This window comes from Otolemur garnettii, unplaced genomic scaffold, assembly GCF_000181295.1.
Source record: "Otolemur garnettii isolate 467f Iridium unplaced genomic scaffold, OtoGar3 scaffold00216, whole genome shotgun sequence".
NCBI lineage: Eukaryota > Metazoa > Chordata > Mammalia > Primates > Galagidae > Otolemur > Otolemur garnettii.
The window spans coordinates 857,928-877,211 of record NW_003852611.1 but is presented as its reverse complement, the minus strand read 5'-3'; the positions used below and the strand labels follow the sequence as shown (position 1 = coordinate 877,211).

Below are 19,284 nucleotides of genomic sequence, written 5' to 3'. Positions count from 1 at the left end.
TTCCTGTGCAGTCTCTGTCTCTGTGCTGCAAAATTCCCCCTTCACCTGTTTCTTTTATTCCCTTCTATTCTTTTTATATTTTCCTCTCCTGGTGTCCCACGCTGTCGCAGTGCTGTTTCTTTGTAGAGCAAATGGAGTGGTGGTTTGCTGATGTTTCTCCCTCTTTTCCTGGGAGAGAATGTTGAGAGGCTGCTTCCAATCCCCTATCTTTTTTAGTATCAATTTTGATGATCTCAAAAGAAGTTTTCTCAAGCAGACCAAGTAGATCTACAGCCTGGTTAACTGTAGGCCTCCCTTTGCCTTCTTCCTTCTTAATACTCTGAAATTTAAAAAAAAAAAATTCACCTGCATCATTCTAGTGTAGGAAGGATAAATTTGAGAATAAAACATAAGTTAAGGAAGTCCATTGTTAGAATTAATTGGTAAATGTGTCAGTTGAGGGTACTATTCCCCCCCCCAAAAAACATGTTCTGTTTGTGTTGGTATCAATACTATTGGTTTGCAATACTTTTCAGCACGTCCATCTTCTAACCCATCCCATTTACTGGATTATGGATGCTTTTTAAGTATCTGGAGAAGAAAACAAAATAAAGCTACACATTTTTACTGCATCTACAATGCAACAAGAACTAGAAGATAACCAAAATTATTTAGGCACTCAGTATTCTTTCAACTCAAATATTTGATATGATTTTATATAAATAAAGATGAATTTTATATTATAGGTAAATATGTAGAAAATTGAGAGAAATATCCTCTGGTTCATTCACAGATAAACTATTTTTAAATGTCCTCATAATTGATGTCGAAGGATAGTGTTACATCTTTTAGATAATTTCCTTAATTATCCTCTATGCTTTATTTATACAGCCAGGGCTTAAACGTTGGAAGATCCTTTCCTCCTTTAGAAATACCTATTTCCAGAAATTAAATAGAGATATCAGAAGTGGTACATAAATATTTGGCCCTGTTAATACTACCCATGTGTTGCTGTGATTTAGAGGACATTATAAATCTTCCCCCTTCCCATCCTTATCCTAAATATCTCCAGTACTTCTACAGTGGGTAGGTCTATAGATCAGAGTCAACACGGAATAAGGGCAAGAGACCTGGATTAAAATCTCAGAGATTTGTGAAACTAAAGCCAGTAGTTTATAGTCAAGGTGGCAACATGAAGATTGGAAATTTAGAGGTTGCAGAGACCCAAGCCAGGTGATGAGCAAATAGGTTAAGTCAGAGAAAATATCAAACTTGGGTTTCTAGCAAGGTGGAAATGTCAAAAGCTGAGAAGCCATCAGAAATCAGGCAATAAATGGATACAGAAAGATCAAAGGTAGTGAGTGGCACAAGTAGTCCTATGAGAGTTGGCACTTGATTCACACAAGAGAAGGTGTTGCCACTGTCGGCATAGCTGCTGAAAAGGGAAGTTGGAAAGAATTGGAGCTTAGGGCAATGCCAAAGAGGACATACCTGGAAATTATAGACATTTAAAGACTTTTTGAATGAAAAAAGGAACTTCATCAAAAACAGTAGAGGATAAACTTGGCCTAACACCAGTTCTGATAGGAACAGTCTGGTCTCGGCCAATATTTGATTTTAAAAATTGAACTAATATATAGAGGGGACTTTATCTAACAAATGCAATCAATGGAACCTAATAGTATATGTATCAAGTCCATAAATAGGTTTCAGTTTTGATTACAAATGTGATATAAACCTAGGAGTAGAGTTTATATATAGTGAAAGTGTGCATATGTTTATAAGACACTTCTTTTCCAAGACCAGGAAAGCAAATCTGGCTCACTGAGGACCTATATCACATGGTTTATTTTCCTTTGTTGCTAATGTATTGAGACTATGCCTATTGCTATGGTGATGATTTGCCATTTAGAGTCAAGTTGTTAATGATAAGCTTTTAACTAGGTGAGATGCTGATCATGGTATATTTCAAGGCTGATTCCAATTCTTTTTAGAATGTGCACATGTGGTGGAGTGGGGGCCTGCCATGAGGGAGAAGGAATTCTTTGTCGAGGCTTCATTTGAAAACTCCTTTACCTCAATTACGAAAAAGTTAAAGTGCTTTAGAAATAAAGAGGATTGTGCTAACACTTCATAAAAGAATTAAAGAAGAGAAAGGGTTAACTTTAATAATAGTACCTCATATTTATGCAGTATAATTCCCCAAGGAACTCAAAGCATGTTTTCAGGCACCATTTAATTAATTTCTTTAATAGTTCCGTAAAGTGGGATGAGTGTGAGATAACATTAACCGTTGACATGTGCAGTGATTAAGGTTCTTTGTGACACCCGCAGGCAGTTTAACTGAACATGCTAGTGAGGAATCACCTAGATCAGTAGTGAATAAATGATTATTAGCCTGGCCATTATTAGATAGCTCAGAATTTCTATGACTCTGCTATTATATATGTATGAATGTATAAGCAGGGGTGCTCTATCTGATCACTTCTTACTGTGTTTTTCCTTCCTTTGTTGGCCAAGTAGTTAGCGTATTAACCCAATGAGTGCTGTTCTCATGAGTGACCACTTTGTATATCAAATAAGTAGTTCTTAAACTTTTCTGAGTACTACTCTGCTTGCATTTACTTTTTGGTTCCCAGAGTTAATTCCTGGGAGTGTAGGGCAAAGAGCTCTTTTTATATTTTGTTTTTTAGTTGACACATAATAATCATACATACTTACGTGGTACATAGTGATGTTTCAATACATAAAATGTATAGTGACATGATCAGGGTAATTAGCCAGGAAAACGTACACCACAACACAATGAAGTATCGTTACATCTCAGTTGGGATGGCTATTATCAAAAAGGCAAAAAAGAACAAAATTTCAGAGAAAAGGTAACTTTTATACACTGTTGGTGGGAATGTAAAGCAGTGCAGCTACTATGGCGATAGTATGGGGGTTCCTCAAAGAAATTACAAATAAAACTACCAAAAAATTCTTAAAGCAGGCATGTAAATAAAACAACAGAAAAGGAATAAAGTGGCAATAGCAGTGAGCACAGGTTGAAATTTGCAGAAGATGAGAGGGAGACCCTCTCTTCATGTAATATGTAGAAATAGCACAGTAATAATGAACTTCTTATTTGTCAAGGGCAAGTCCATGATTATATTGTTCCATTAGGCCCTTGTCTCTTCTCAGCATTCTATGTGTCTATATGTGCCAAATTGTATTAGTCATCTTCAGATTTTTCAAAAGAATTATTATATTACATTTAATCTACTCATCTCAGTGTCCCAACTCCATCCCATTGTGTTTATTCTCAGCAGAACAAAACTTAGTGCAATTTTGTTCATTTAACGGATTTGAAAACTAGTGTCATAGCCAAAGCCACTGAGAAAAGGCCAAGGCCATTGTAAAATGCTACAGTTTTCTTCCTCTCTATTTCAAAATGCCTCTTTATTTTTATCCTTTATCCCCCTTCCCTCCATTCAAGCAAGGCGAGTGGTACCCTTACATCTTTCCAAATGTAAATTGTCTACTTTTGCTCATTTCTACCTTTCCCATATATTTCGGTAATCATCAAGTATACCTTCTTGCAATTGCATTTTGAAACTCGGTCTCAGAGTAAGTATGGTAAATTATCTTCCTTCCTAAATGAGTACACACACACACACACACACACATTAGCATCCTTAATCTGGAAATCTAAAATTATCCAAACTGTGAAATCTCTCTCTCTCTCTCTTTTTTTTTTTTTTTTTTGAGACAGAGTCTCACTTTGTCACCCTCAGTAGAGTGCCTTGGCATCACAGCTCACAGCAACCTCAAACTCTTGAGCTTAAGTGATTCTCTTGCCTCAGCCTCCCAAGTATCTGGGACTACAGGTGCCCACCACAGCACCCAGCTATTTTTTGGTTATAGTTGTCATTGTTATTTGGCAGGCCCAGGCTGGATTTGAACCCGCCAGCTCTGGCATATGGGGCTAGTGCCCTACTCCTTTGAGCCACAGGTGCCGCCCTAGCATGATTAGTTTTTAATCATACCTTTATTTGTTGATATGTCTGCCTCTCTTTACTAGAGTGTGAACTTGATAATGAGGTATTTTGTTCAATACTTCTTTCTCAGCAGTAAGCACAGTACTTGATGCTCAATAAATATCTGTTTGATGAATGCATACACATTTGTGTTTATGAACACTGCACAGATATATGAATAAGTCAAAAAAAAACAAGTTAATGAATTTTTCAGTTTCTAAGATAACTAAATTTTAGATGGCTTGCAACATCCCTCACTGTAGCCTTCCGGTAAGTTTCTTGTATTTCCCAAATCCAGGTTTACTTTGGAAATAACCATGTGATTGCATTTAGTGTTATCAAGAGCTATAGAATCTTCTAATTGGAGGGAACTTTAGTGGTTTCATTAGTATGGGTAAGTAAGCCTGGCCAGGATAGTAAGTAACCACAAAACCATAGCGGCTTAACAAAAGGAAAATTTACTTCTTGCTAACGGTGCATCTTACAAGGGTACATGTGAAATTTACTAGGTATATGATATAAATGTCTTAACACAATAACTAAGAAAATGCTGTGAAGACTATGTCGACCAGTTTGATGAAAACATTTCAGATTGTGTGTAAAACCAGCACATTGTACCCCATGATTGCATTAATGTACCCAGCTATGATTTAATTAAAAAAAAATCTAGTTGAGTATTCATGTGACTTTCTATACAATTCAAGGTTTTTCTACCTGCTAGCCCTCCTATCCCCTAGTAACCCTTCAGAGCCTTTTGTTGGACCTCCTGCCTTCATCTAGCAGGTAGAGAGAATAGGGACGGCAGCAATGTTGTGTCCATTACTTCTAACCACATCTCCTTGTCCAGAGTTCAGCCACGCAGCCAACCTAATTTCAAGGTAGGCTGCAGAATGCAGAGAACACTGTGGATATATGGGTGAATCATCTAGTCCTTCTGGATATCGGAATAATTCCAGGAGCATCTCTAAGCGTATTTTCTGGTAGAAGAGAGTTCTCTGACGAGGGAGAACTCACTACCACCACCACAAGGCAACCTATTTAGTTATTGTGCAACCCTTGTCACTAGAAAATTCTCCTTTATGCTGAGCCATAATTTCCTTCTTGTAGCAAGACAGAGTAAACCGATTTTTCTTCCATATAGTCCTTCAAATATTTGAATAAACTAGCAGGATCCCCCAGTGTCTTATATTCTTTAGATGTTTACAGTTCTTAATAATTTCTTTTAGGAACTTTGCCCGGCGATGGCTGCTCTCTGCAGTACATACTGTACTGACAGGTGTCAGTGTACTTAAAATATGAGGCCATATGCCAGATGTGGTTTAACTTGTGTAGAGAATAGGACACTGACTTCCTGCATTGTGGTCACTATGTAAAATGAAATCATCGGGGTGAAAGCACTTTTACAACATAAAGCAGCGCACACTCACGGAAGGTACCATTACCCTTATGAATGCAGTTGGACATTGTATAAGCTTGTTCAGCAGCCCCATCACAGCCGGCTAGTATTTTAAACTTGGGGTCAGCTAAACCCCCAAACCTTTTTCATAGGAATTGCTACATGAACGAGCCCCGTAATCATTTGTTCCTTGGTCAATGATAAGTACATTCATTTTTTGCCTTTGAGAAAATCGGCTTAATGGTGCCTAGATTTCCAGAGCTAACTACTGGTTTAAAACAGTTGACAAGTTTTAGGTCCTATCAACCTACACAAGCCACTTTGACCAAGCTCAGTCTTGTTTTCGTTTGCAAGTACAAATTCAGGTAGCTAAGCATATTTTTTGGACTGTAGGGCAACTGCCTGATTAAAGCTCCTTTTAATCCGTTTGTGGCACTGGTGTGGAGATGGCCTTAAATGCTTCATTTCCACTTTAGTAGCTCATGGTTTTGTTTTCATTAACTGCTCTCTGTGGTCAAGAATTGCACATTTTTCTTGGAATTTTGCAAACAGCATGTGCAATTTAAATTACACAGAAGCACAGAGACCATAAATAATAGCAGCCTTGAGATTACATGATTAGTACAATTAAAGCAGAAATATGGATAAACATACCTTTTCCACCATATTATTCTCCCTCTCTAGGAACGTTCTGGATCATTTACTTCTCAAGCCCATAAATCAGAGCCATCTCTTAAATCCAGGATTAGCAGTCCATAATGAAAGGATCAGGATTTTTGTGAATGCAGTCATTTGAATTGCTTCGTCTATTTGTACTCCTCCACGGGGAATCGTGATGGTGTTTTCAAATATTGAGCTTTTGAGAAAGTTCCCAATTATTTAATTGGACTACTTCAATCAGTGAAACACTACCCCGTTACATAATGTTTGAAGTATATTAATTCTCTTTGGGCTGGGTTGACCAGAATTTCCAGTTTTCTAAATAAGAGAAAAAAGGAGATCAGCTTTCTTATTGGAAAGTGAAAAGCACACAGCAATTTTCACTGGACCTGAATACAATATCTCTCAATGTTTATTACAGGGACACGGGGGTGTGTCGTATGCATGTGTCCTGGCTGCATGTTACTATGACATACCCTGTCTTACTACATGTGCTCGTTTCCTAGGGCAGCTGCAACAAAGTGCCAAAAACTGGGTAGCTTAAAATAGAAATGTATGTGTCACAGCTGCAAAGACTAAAAATTGAAAATCAGTGTCCACAGTGTTGGTTCCTTCTGGAGGCACCAAGGGAGAATGGGTTTCATGTCATTATGCTAGCTTCAGCGAGTTGCCTATGGTCCTTAGCATCCCTTGGCTCATAGGGACTCACTCTCTCTGTCTGTCATCGCATGACATTCTCTCCTTAGCTGTGTCTCTTTCTGTCTCCAAATTTCCCTCTTTTTATATGGTCACCAACCAGTATAACCTCATTTTAACTCTACAAAGGCCTCATTTCCAAGTAAAGTTACAATCACAGTTACCAGTATTAAGTACCTAGCTTTGGGAGGGGGGTGTACACAATTCAAGGCATTACACTCCGCTTACGTACACTGAAATCCGTATGACACAAACATCCAGTGAACAAACATCTGGATGAGAGGTAAAATCTTCAGTCACAAAATAAAAAGTTTGCTAGACTAAAATCTAAGCATCTGGAAGCCTAAATGTTTGAGTTTTCACAACATTGGAGTCTCCTGGACAGATACATTGTTAGACTAATACTTAGGCAGGTTTCATGCAGACCTTAAAAGGAAAAACTATTTTTTTTTTTGAATCAGTCTCACTGTATCACCCTCGGTAGAGTGCAATGACGTCATAGCTCACAACAACCTCAAACTCTTGGGCTCTTCTTCCGCCTCAGCCTCCTGAGTAGCTGGGACTACAGGTGCCTACCATAATACCCAGCTAGTTTTTATATTTTTAGTAGAGATGGAGTCTCACTCTTGCTCAGGCTGGTCTTGAACTTGTGAGCTCAGGCAATCCACCTGCCTTGGCCTCCCAGAGTGCTAGCATTACAGGTGTGGGCCACTGTGCCCGGCCAAAAGGAAACTCTTCTATAAAATGGGCTGCGGCCTGCCTGTCAATGCAGGTGACAAATGCAGTCTACTAAGTTAGGAGAGGAAATCCTTACGTATAGATGAAGCTTCTTTTGAAATCAGGGGCCTTATTTGAAGTATTATTTTATTCCTCCTTGTCTTAGGCCATAAGGACTTACTCATTTTTAGCTGTCTCCCTTGACGAAAATATTTCCTCATCATCTCAAAAATTCTGAGCTCCTGATGTGTTTATGGAGTTTATATTTATGGAGCAATATCAGTTTATAGATCAGGAAAAAATTGAATAAAAATCTTTCATTATAACACAAGACTGAGGAGAGCAAAATCTGGCCAATGTATTCTTAAGGGTATATATACGCACCATAGCAGTGGTATAGTAAACCAGTGCAATATCAAGGTTATGTTCTTTTCTTGCCTTAGTCCAAAATATTGTGGCGAAAAGAAGTAGTTTGGGAAGTAGAGCAAATAGCTCACATACATCTATTGTTTTACTGTGAGTAGATGACAGATAATTATAAGTTGAGATTCTTGCTATGTGGGAATGATGGCACTGGGATTTCTTTTACTCTATACATATGATGTAACCCTGTGTCCTTCTCTTTCTAGTGCCTACATGGCAGTGAAGATGTCACATGTAGTCAGTGTAGATAACAGTCAGTTCAGACAATAGACAAAAAGTACTGGCTAAATCAAGGTAATATTAGTATTTTCCAGTGAATAATGGTATAACATTCACTTCCATTGTGATTCCTAGGTCTTTAGTGCTGGTCTGGTGATATGGAATGGCTTAGTGTCTGCTTTGTCTAGATCTGTAAAATGACTTGTCACCCTCCTTCCTTAGCTGAGGGTGTGCCTTCATGCCCACAAACATAGCCGTTACCAAGGTACACTAATCTGCATACATTTGAAATAGTATTTATATACAAATAGGTAATTTTGGTAAAAGCCCATTAGATTTAACTGATTCAACAAGGAGTCATTGAGAGCTAATGATGTACTAGACATGGCTCTAAACACTGAGGGTATACGGCAGATGTGGTTTCTTCCCTCATGGCAATCACTGTTTAGCAGGGGAGACAGAGGTTAAGTAAATTAACCCATGACTTTATGTGAATGTAAAATTACAAATTATGGTTAAATGTTAGGTATGGGAAGAAGAGAACACATCTGGTAGATGGTGGAGGAGTAAAGATGTGTGGTTTCAGAAAGTTCAGAAGCTAAAACTTAAAAGATGAGAAGGAGCCATCATGTGAAAATTGAGGAAAGATGTGTTTTAAGCAGAGGGAATAGCACATATTGTGGTCTCCAGCCTGGGTAATAGTGAAACCCTGTCTCTACAAAAAAAGTTAGAAGATTAGTTAGGTGTGGTGGTGCATGCATGTAGTCTCAGCTTCTTGGGAGGCTGAAGCAGGAGAATCATGTGAAACCAGGAGTCTGAGGTTGCTGTGAGCTAGGATGACAGCACTACATTCTAGTCTGGGCAAAAGAGAAAGACCCTGTCTCAAGAAAAAAAAAAAAAGTCTTGTAGAAGGTAAAAGGTTGGGAATATTTGTGGGACTTAAATACAGTGTAGGTCGAACACTGCAATTTATAAAAACAGATAGGATCGGCATGAACTGGTATCAGAGAGGTAAAGAGTATCACATCATGCCAACTCTCATAGGAGGGTTCTAATCAAGGAAGTCTTGTGATGCGGTTTATGTTCATTTACGTTTTCTAACGTTTTATTTTGAAATAATTGTAGACTTACAGAAATGGTGCAAATATAGCACAGAAGGTTTCCGTATAGCCTTTCACTCAGCTTCTTTTTATGAGGACCCTGGTTAAAAGGCTATCGAAGTATTTTAGGCAAAAGATGAAGGCAACTGAGACTAAGGTGTTGGTAGAGATGAAGGTAGGATTGTGCCCACTCATGTTGTTACATCACTTGAAGATGAGGTAAGATTAATTGCACTTATCTGAAAATAACCTCCTGTGCCTCACCCACTGTGTTAAGAGCTCGAAATGTAATACTAAGCAAAAGAGACATTGTTCTTTTCTTCAAGAAACTTGTAGTCTAACAGACTTGGTAATGGATTGGATATGGGTAGATGAGAAAGAGTAGATTTAACAAAAGTCTTTCAGGTTACTGAACAATTGAGTAAAGATGTCTTTTACTAAAGTGGTTGTTTCAATTACCTATTACTCTATAACACCACCACCACCTTGAATTTACTGGCTTAAAAGAATGATATATCATTCTCACAGTGAGCGTCCAGGTAGTTCTATTGATGCACATAATTTCACTTGTGGTCGCTCATTCATGTGGCTCCTTCAACTGAGAGCTTGGCTGGCCCTGCTCATTCACATTCTGGAGCCTTGGTGCTAACCTTTAACAGAAGCACTTTATTGTTTTTACCTACATGGCTTCTCTCGCCACACAATATGTTACTATTCACCCTTCTAGCCCAAGTTTCTTTACTTCACAGTTTTCTTCTAAGCCAGTCGGAAGATTCTAGGCCTCTTAAAGACTAGGTCTAAAATGACAGAGTCTCTTTCACCACATTGTGTTGGTCAAAGCAAGTCATAAGGCCAGCCCAAATTTAAGAGGAAATGACATTGATTCCAGCTCTTGAAAGGAAGAACTACATGCATATAATGGTTGCTGGCAATCTTTGGAAACAATCTGCAACCCTGGAAAAGTCTGAAAAGAGATTTGGATTATAAATCACCAGATCAAATGAGAGATCAGAATATTCTAATCAGGGAGCCTTTAAGCGAGCTCCTGGTCCAATCACATTGCTTTTCACATGAGGGAACTCAAGCCCAGACAGAAAAACATGAACTATTTAAGGTCATACAGCTAGTTAATACATGATATCCCCAGTACAGTTACCCCAAGTCAGCTAGTGCCCTGGTCCTTCTTTGTATAACCAAATGTAATATATTCTTGAATTTTCATTTTATATTTCAACATTTTTCAAGCTAACATTTGAATGAAATGTAACTTGTTCCCAGGGGACCTCATGGGTTTCTTGTGCCTGTGGAAGAATAGGGAAAGGGAGCACCATCTTAGGGAAACCAAGAAAGAAGTTAGACTCTGGCTATGTTTCATTTCTAGTGTCTGTTTCCCCAGTGGATTCATGTTGTACCGTTGTGTGTTGTTCTTACACTATCTGTCAAGAGAATGAGTTATTTGAATGCGAATGCCTCATATATTCTGTAAATTACAAATAGCAACATTCAGCTCTACTATTTTGACCTTTTCAACAATGTATAATTCTCAGGGTATGCCATTACATATCTTCTCTTGTTTACAGCCTCAGTGAACTGTGGAGAAGAGGTGAAATGGCCATCAAATCAAAATATACAATACTGAGAAGGTCAACATAATGTATCATAAGACTGCTTTTCAAAGCAAGGATTAAAATCAAGATAAATTTCTCTTATTACTCCCATGCTCCTCCCATCATATACAAGCAAGAAAATCTGATTTAACTTTGTCTATGATGATGATGGTATAGATGGAAGACATGAACAATATAATGCCTAAAGTTGCATAATTTTTACTTCATTTTGAAAAGGAATTTTACTATGCCCAGGCAGACTCTAGATTCCTCTCATGACCAGATTTGATAGTATTGCATTTGTCAACAGCAGTCTTAAACTTTCTCAGAGATCTCTATCTCGGTTTTCCAAAAATTTAACTATGCTTTTAATTCATTTTGATGTTAATATTGAAAAACTACTGTGAATATACTTAGGAGAAGCACAGGTCATGTCCAGAAATCAAAATAATGGCAGTATTGAGACTTTGCAGAAGTTAACAATACTTACCAGTTTTAGTGGCATTCCCCTTTTAGTAGTGAAACCCAATTTAAAGCTGAAGCCAAATACGAAAAAATATCGACGAGAAACAGCTTATTGAAGAGAGAATCACCAATGAGGTCCTAATCCCATTAGGCCTCAGCCACTATCGTAGATCACCTAGGCCTCTATATGAGGAATCCCTAGTAGATGCTTACAAAGTGGCTTTTATAAACCTCTGTTCTATTGCAATGTAAAACTGCCTGAAAGAGCATCTGACCCTCTATTAAGTAGACTTTCACTATTTTGCTTCAAGGAAGAGTAAGATTCAGAATCTTCTTGAGTGCAAAGGAGAGTTTTTTGTTGTTATTGTTTTAATGTTTGCCTTAGACCTGGTATAGCAACCTGGACAGTGCTAGGCCCATAGTTAGATTACATGTGATACTGAGATTACCTCCATACCTCACCCTTCAACATTGGGATCCTTTTCAGAGATCATATTGCTGAGATTAGCATAAGTAACCAGTTTGTGAAACAGTATCAATAGGTAAAGACAGCCATAAGCCATAGATGTATAGCTAGATGATTCAGATCACTGGGCTTTAGTCATTAAGTCTTTTTCTCTCTCATTAAAATGAATGCATAATAGGTTTAGGAACTAGAGAAATATTAAAGGTCACACAATTCAATCAATTTAATATTAATATTATTATATGAGAGTAATACCCAAGGAGAAAAATGAATGCATAACTCTGTTTGTATATGGTAAGGTTACCTCAAGTAGCTAATATCTGAAAATAAAATTCCTCAGTAGATGCTCTTATACTTCAGAAGCTGGAAAGAACAATTGTGGAAATGCCCACAGACAACCCTTCTGGGTCTGGCAGAAAAGAAAAAAAAATAGAAAGCATGTTTGTACTGCTGATATCTGAAAAGGAAGAAATGTGAACTTTCCTATTCCTCTAAAATGTATCTGTGTTCAACACCAGGAACCTTATTCACTAATTAAGCACCAGTGCTTACAGATTCATTCTCAAAGCAGGGGGGGAAGTATTGACTAGTAAGTACCAATTAAATCATAGTAGATCCACAGACCAGTAATTAGCAAATTACCTGGTACAAAGCAAAACACACTTCCCTAAGTGATAGGAGACAAGGGATACAATTTCTGCTGAATTGAACGTAAAGAAGCTTGGTGATACTAGCAAGTAATTTACTTCTGTTACTCAGCTTTTTTTTTTTTTTACCCTAATCTGTAAAATAGGGATTCATTCATTCATTCATTTAACACATATTTAGACACCACTCGCTGTATGTCAGGCACAATTTGAGGCATTGGAGATAGAGCAGGAAGTAAGACTCATAGAGCTTACATTTTCATTGGGCAAAGAGACAATTATGAGGTAAGAAAACAGATATATAAAATGTTCACACATTCCAATAAAGTTCTAGAAGGAAAAGAACAAGGTGATATAATAGAAACTAACTGGCGGCTCAGCACCTGTAGCTCAGCGATGAGGGCGCCGGCCACTTACACCAGGGCTGGCGAGTTTGAACTTGGCCTGGGACTACCAAACAACAACAACAACAAATAGCCCAATTGTTGTGGTGGGCGCCTGTGGTCCCAGCTACTTGGGAGATTGAGGCAAAAGAATCACTTAAGCCCAAGAGTTTGAGGTTGCTGTGAGCTGTGATGCCATGGCACTCTACTCAGGGCAACATAGTGAGACTCTGTCTCAAGAAACTAAGTGGGTGAGCCTGCTTCAGAAGGAATGATCAGATAATATTTTTGCTGATGATTAGTCACATTTTGGCTGAGGACTAATGGGTAGGAAGAAGCCAAGCATGGAAAATGCTTGAAGAACTTATGACAAAAAACTAGCCTTTCATTGGCCAACATGAGGGTTACAGACTGGGACTACTTGTGGGCATGGACTAGAGAGAAGACGATTGACGTTTATAACAACAGGGCCCACAAACTTGGCCTTATTGGTAGTGTCTGGCTAACAGCAAATAAACAGAATTTTCTCATGAATGTATAGAAATTAGTCTGTATGTTTTTAAATGCTTGACATAATAAAAATAATAAACTAGAACTTAAAGTTTTCTGGGTAAAAAACGTTATAAATTATGTTTAGTTTCATAAGGCAAGAGATATAATACATACATTTATGTGTGTGCTAGGTCCTTCCCATTGACGGTGAGCAGTGAGAAAGTATTCGATGAAAAACATTTCAAAGGGAAGATCAACTATTAGAGTCTGTGGTCACAGAAAAGACCCATTGAACTGTTACCCAGTTACTCTTATTAGCATTGGTCTCTAAAAGCAACTGGAGGTATGTGCCTAAAGCCTTAGGGTATTTCCCCCAAATGCAGCAAGATATAGTTAGAAACAAGAGTTTTATAGCCGGCTGCATTTGGGAAAGGCCTCACACCCTTTCCTCATCTTAGACATTTATAGTGAATGTAGTTCCATCAAAGTCTCCGCAATATCATATAATAAAGAAAACTGCTGCACTTTGTTCAATCCATCATTTCTAACCAAATTTCAACATGTAATACTTTGTATAGGAATATGTACGTGTGTGTGTTTCTGTGTGTGTGGCATGCATGCGTATTTGTACAGTATCTGTTTTTGTTACACCTACCAGCATCTTACTGAGCACACTGTATAGAAAGCTAGATAGGAATTTTGGTAACATATGTGAAGACCAAATGGATTCTGTCTTTGGTAGCCCGAATTTAACTTTATCCCATGGGGTAGACAGAAAAATGCCTTCTCAGCAGATGTCCATGGCCTAATTCCTGGAACCTGTGAGTATGTTACCGTACGTGGCAAAGGGGAGTTAAGGCTGCACCTGGAATCATTTTATGTTATCTGTGCAGGCACAGATTATAAAGATCCTTAGAGAGAAGGCAGGAGAGTAGGTCAGAATGATGTGATCTCATATGACAAGGAGTCAACTTACTGATGCTGGCTTTGAAGATGGGGAGGACCACTAGCCAAAGAATGTGGCAGCTGCTAGAAGCTGGAAAAGACAAAGAAACAGATTGTTCCTTAGAACATCAAGAAAGAAATGTAGTCCTGCCAACTCTTTGATTTAACCTCCAATGAGACTCATGTCAGACTTGTGGCCCACAGAGCTATGAAATAATAAGCCTGTGCTCTTTTAAGCTACTGAGTTTTTAATAACTTGTTAGAGCAGCAATAATTGACTAATAGACTTTATCTCGTGGGCAAAATGTACTGTACAGGGAGGGAAAACAGCAACATGTCGAGAGTCCATTTAGTAGCTCACACTGTTGATAGGATATAGACAATGTAGTTTCTTCAGCCACATTCACTGAGATACGCTACTGAAGGTGACTACTCACACTTACGTTGAGAGTGAATACAAATGAAGATCTAATTGAGCTTTATAAGGCAGGCAACTAATAGAGAACATTTTGCTTATCAGCATTTTCTGCTGATTGAAAAGAAAGGCTCTGTTTGACCAGCTTTTAAGGTTTCAGAAAAGATCATTGGTCACATCACGATAACTGTTTTCCACCAATTCAGCTTTATAGCTCCACAAGGATATCGTGAGTAAGAGTAATGTTTATTTTTACTTATTTCATTTCTGCAGGAAGTATTCTTGGGTGCTGCTTCTTGAAAGCTGGACAGAATTTTCTAGAAAAACCCTTTTGCATAGGACATATGTACAAAAAGAGCTTTATAGACCTGGCCTCAATAGGATATGTATTTTGAGGGTTTTTTCCTAGCTGCAAAGAATACTTCTCCCTGACCCACCCACCTACATGTGTCCCCTCCATAATGAATAGCTGACATTTCACCCGTTAGTATCAAGATTGTGGACTGGGACAATGACTGGGCATGGACTAGAGAGAAACAGAATGGCCTTTATCACAACTGGACCCATGAATTTGGCCTTATTGTTAGCCAGATAAACTAAGAGGAAAAAATATTTCTACTTTAGCTTTGAGAAGGATTGTCTTAGCATATTCTGGTTAGCACAGTTTAAGCAATAAACTGTCTCTCCCTTGAAATAAACAACCAAGTGGATGAGACTCAGTTTGTAATGCTCAGCTGAAAGTTTTATAAAGAAAATACGTTTTGCTATTTAAATTGAACTACTGTGTGTGACTGTGTGTGTGTGTGTGTAAGTCCTTTTTCAGATGGTTGGCTCCTTTAATAATAGCTGAAAGAAGAACTGAAAATATGAGTGATACAAGTTTAAAATACTTTGTGTGAAACAAATAGTTAATGACTCAAATTTCAAACTTTCCATGTTTTTTTTTTTTTTTTTCTCCCTAATTTCAGGGCTACTCTATGGCATTTCTGGGTGAAAAATTGTCACAAACAGCTTTTATTTTCAAGTTTTATTAATTTGTTCCAACTGAAGAGCTGTCAAGATAGATACTATAACTGGACACAGGCCTTTCACCTCTTCTCTGTGTGCTCTTACTGAGCTCTGATTAGTGGTAAGAACTAGATAATGTTTTTGTGAGTTCTATTCCAACAGAGCTAGCTCTCTCAGTCCATAAGATAATATTTTCTTTGCATTTTCCTGTAGATAGGAAGCCTTTCTATGGATCTTTTGGAAACATGGAAGCCAAAGTGATACTTCAATTACAGCTTTTCTTTTCTTAGTCTCATCAAATTCAATGCAGCCTTAATAACCACCTTTTCCAAAATAAAAATTAGAATGCATTATCTAAGGTTGTTTTTGTTTTTTGACTTTGAATTTATTCATGTGGAAAGTATTACAAAGGTGTAAAAATTAAATCATATTTTTGTTATGTATTTAATATACCACATTCGCTGAAAAGAATAAAATCCATGAGATGAGGACGGTTGCAGAAGAAATCAAGTAATAAGTGTCATCCCTCAAATGAAGCTCAGACAATATCCACAAACAAATCAGAGAAAAATAATCTAGCAATGCCAGATTTTTTTAATGTAGCCTATACTAACATATAGTCAAAAGAATAAGATAACTGTATATTTTTAAAACTTTTTGGCGTCTACATATATAGCTTTTCCTAAATAATATAGATACAAAGGAAACAAAAGAACCCCCCCAAATAATCAATAATGTAGTGATTATTTAATTCAATCAAATTATTTTGTTGACTGTATTTTTTAAGTGATGAAATACTAAGCAATTGAAAAAAAAAGGACTATATTTTCATGGACAAATGCCCTCAGAGGGAGGCCTACCCTAGGTTGAATGCCGTTCTTGTCTGAAAATTGCTGTGTGCTAAAACTGAAACCTCTCATATTTCATAGACAGTTCTATGAATAGTTTCTAAATCATTCATACTAATTCATTCAGGACCTGACAATTCCATTTACCTTTAGGGTTTGGATCGCTTGCCATCCAGGATGAGATTACTACTCCTAAGTCTGCTCTTTGCCAGAAGCGTGAATCCACCACTTTTTTCTCATCCTCTGCGCTCACTTATTTTCACTGACGTGTTAGGCTTTGTAACAGTCCTTTGTCATTGTTTATGGCAAGTACTGGGTGCTCTTTCAAGAATTCATGAAAACTTAAGGAGAAAGAGAACAAAGATATCTGACATTTCTGCTGACAGTAACGGATGATTATGGAATTAAGTAGGGGACAACAGAACAGCTGGCAGGCATGTATATAACTTTTAATATTCTAGCTGTACCTAGATTGAAACCAGCAATGTGTAGAAGTTTAAGACAAGTCCATCCAATCTAATTTAGAATTTTTATCAAATCATTGGAAGTGGCAGTAGAATATAGGGAAGGCTGGTATTTACTAACTTCAAGTCTGTGGTTTGTCAGAAAAGGGAGGAATCAAAAACAGCCTGCTTTTGGCAAATAGCAATCTACTATGAGAGTATTTTCTGAAGACAGTTGATGTCTGACTAAATTTCTGCCTTCGGGTTTTGGCCAGCTAACCAACGACTCTCTCATTAGACAACACTCTGAACAGCTGCCCATCCTCGTTTTGTGATTTACACATGACAACCATTGGAAGCCCAAAGCTGAATTTCTCAAGTGCAGGAGAAGCAGCATGATCTAGTGTAATCTGGATCTGGGTGGAGCCTCAAAAGACTTCTTGTTTCCAGCCCTGCTGAAACACTAGCAAATTGCCATATCCTTCTATGCCTTAGTTTATTCGGTTACCAAACGGAGGGAAAGATGTCTGCCAGGGCGCAGTAAACAAAATCATCTTATATGTGGTAAAAAGACTTTGAAACAGCTATGTGCACAACAGAAGTCCAAAGACATAGAGTGTTATTATAAATAAACATTACGTTATAACCCACAAAACTAAGTGTAGTGAAGAGATATGGGCAGAAATTCCCCAGAGACATATAGGGTTGTTCAAGAAGAAAAAGTGGGCAAGGAACTAAGCTACTAAGTGAGGAGGAACTGCTGTGGTTCAGTGGACGGAGGTAAGCAGCGAAAAGTAAGCAAAGGGTTAATAGAGGTTTTGCTTTACCCTTCTACCAAGTTCCTCAAGGATGGCAGCACCAGTAAGCCACTGTAAACAAAGTTTCTGCTGTCTTTAATTTATTTAAAACATTAACCTGTGTCAGCCTCCGGGGCAGATCCTGCTAGAGCAAATCAATGGAATCAGGGTTGAAAGGGGAGGTGGAAGAGAGAAAAAAGTTTGAGCAGGAATATAGGTAGTGCATAATAAGAGCTTTGTAAATTGGCTAGCACTGTGAAAGAAGAAAATGAATACGAGTGATAATAATGCTACTTTTATGTTCTGATCACAGAGTTTCTTTTCTTTAGGGACATCCATGGGTTTGTAGCCATTTTCATCTTCACAGACCCCCAGAAATCAGAGAGCAAGTGTGTTCACTGAGCACAACATCTATTTGATGAAGATGGCACCGCAGACCAGGATTTTCCTGACTAGGCCAAAGGACACACGTACTACATTTCCTACCTATTTGGTGGTTTACAGTTCATTTTGAGAATCTCATGGAAACTAGAGAAACTCCGTGGTGAAAACAATGTTCGTAAGTTGAAAACTGTGCCTATAATTTCAGGAGGTTTAGGGTATCTTGGACCTCAGGATAGAAACCTCTGTTTATCATCGTACTACTCTTGTATCTTCTTGTATGTTCGTTTACAAAGTTTACCATTGAGAAGGAAAAATAGTGAAGGAACATATTAGAATGTTTTCTGACTTAGATACCTAAGCCTAAAACAGATTCGACTATCAGGTCAGGGATTGGCTACGTGGAGTATGACTGATGGTAAGTGTTTGACAGCTTACTAGAGACTAGAGTGGTGAGGCTTGGAACATTTGAAGCAGGAGAGATGGAAAAAAAGACTTGCCCAGGTTATTATATAAGACTGCCTTCATTAGGTATATAGATGCCTGTTAGGGGTGTGGTGAGACAGAAAACCAAGAACTTGTGCCTAGGAAGAGTGGAGGGTGGAACAGCTATGACCTCAATCCCTTGACATCTGCTTTGTGGCTTTGCATCAGGAAAGTGGGTCTGGATTACTCGACAAAAGAAATTAGGAAATACTGTATAACCTGTAAAAAAGTACACCTTTATCCTGGTGACTTGTATTAGCAATGTGACAAGAGTAGTTTCTGGCCTGTGTTCAAATACACAAAAAATCTATTCCTACAGAAGTTGAGTGGCTGATAGTTGTGTTTAGAAGTTTTTAAGGTGCAAGAGTTGGTTTCTGAGAGAAGATCAAAGCCAACAATCAGGGAGACAAAGGAGGAATGGATGTGAGTAGATTATCAGCAAGCTCAAACACTTTCTTTAGAACGTGTAATTCGTGGTCTGGGAACAGCTGATTGGGGTGGTTTTCCCCAGCCAGGCCGTGTTCTCACCAAATCCATATTATTTTCTTAGACAGCAAATGACCCTGCACGGCAGTGATTTGGCAAAAATGAATTTTATTCCACTTGCAGTGGGCAGGGATTCTTCACTTAATCCATCATTTTGTACGTTCTGGACTGTTTTCAAAAGTCACAGCAAGTTATTCAGGGTTGTC

The 19,284-nt window shown here is 38.1% G+C and overlaps 1 protein-coding gene across 1 annotated transcript in view; it reads left to right on the top strand.

The window, feature by feature from the left end:
* Window positions 1-19,284, top strand: part of IL1RAPL2 (interleukin 1 receptor accessory protein like 2) — a 1,213,983-nt gene that overhangs the window by 945,151 nt on the left and 249,548 nt on the right. The gene's annotated exons all lie outside the window — the stretch shown is intronic.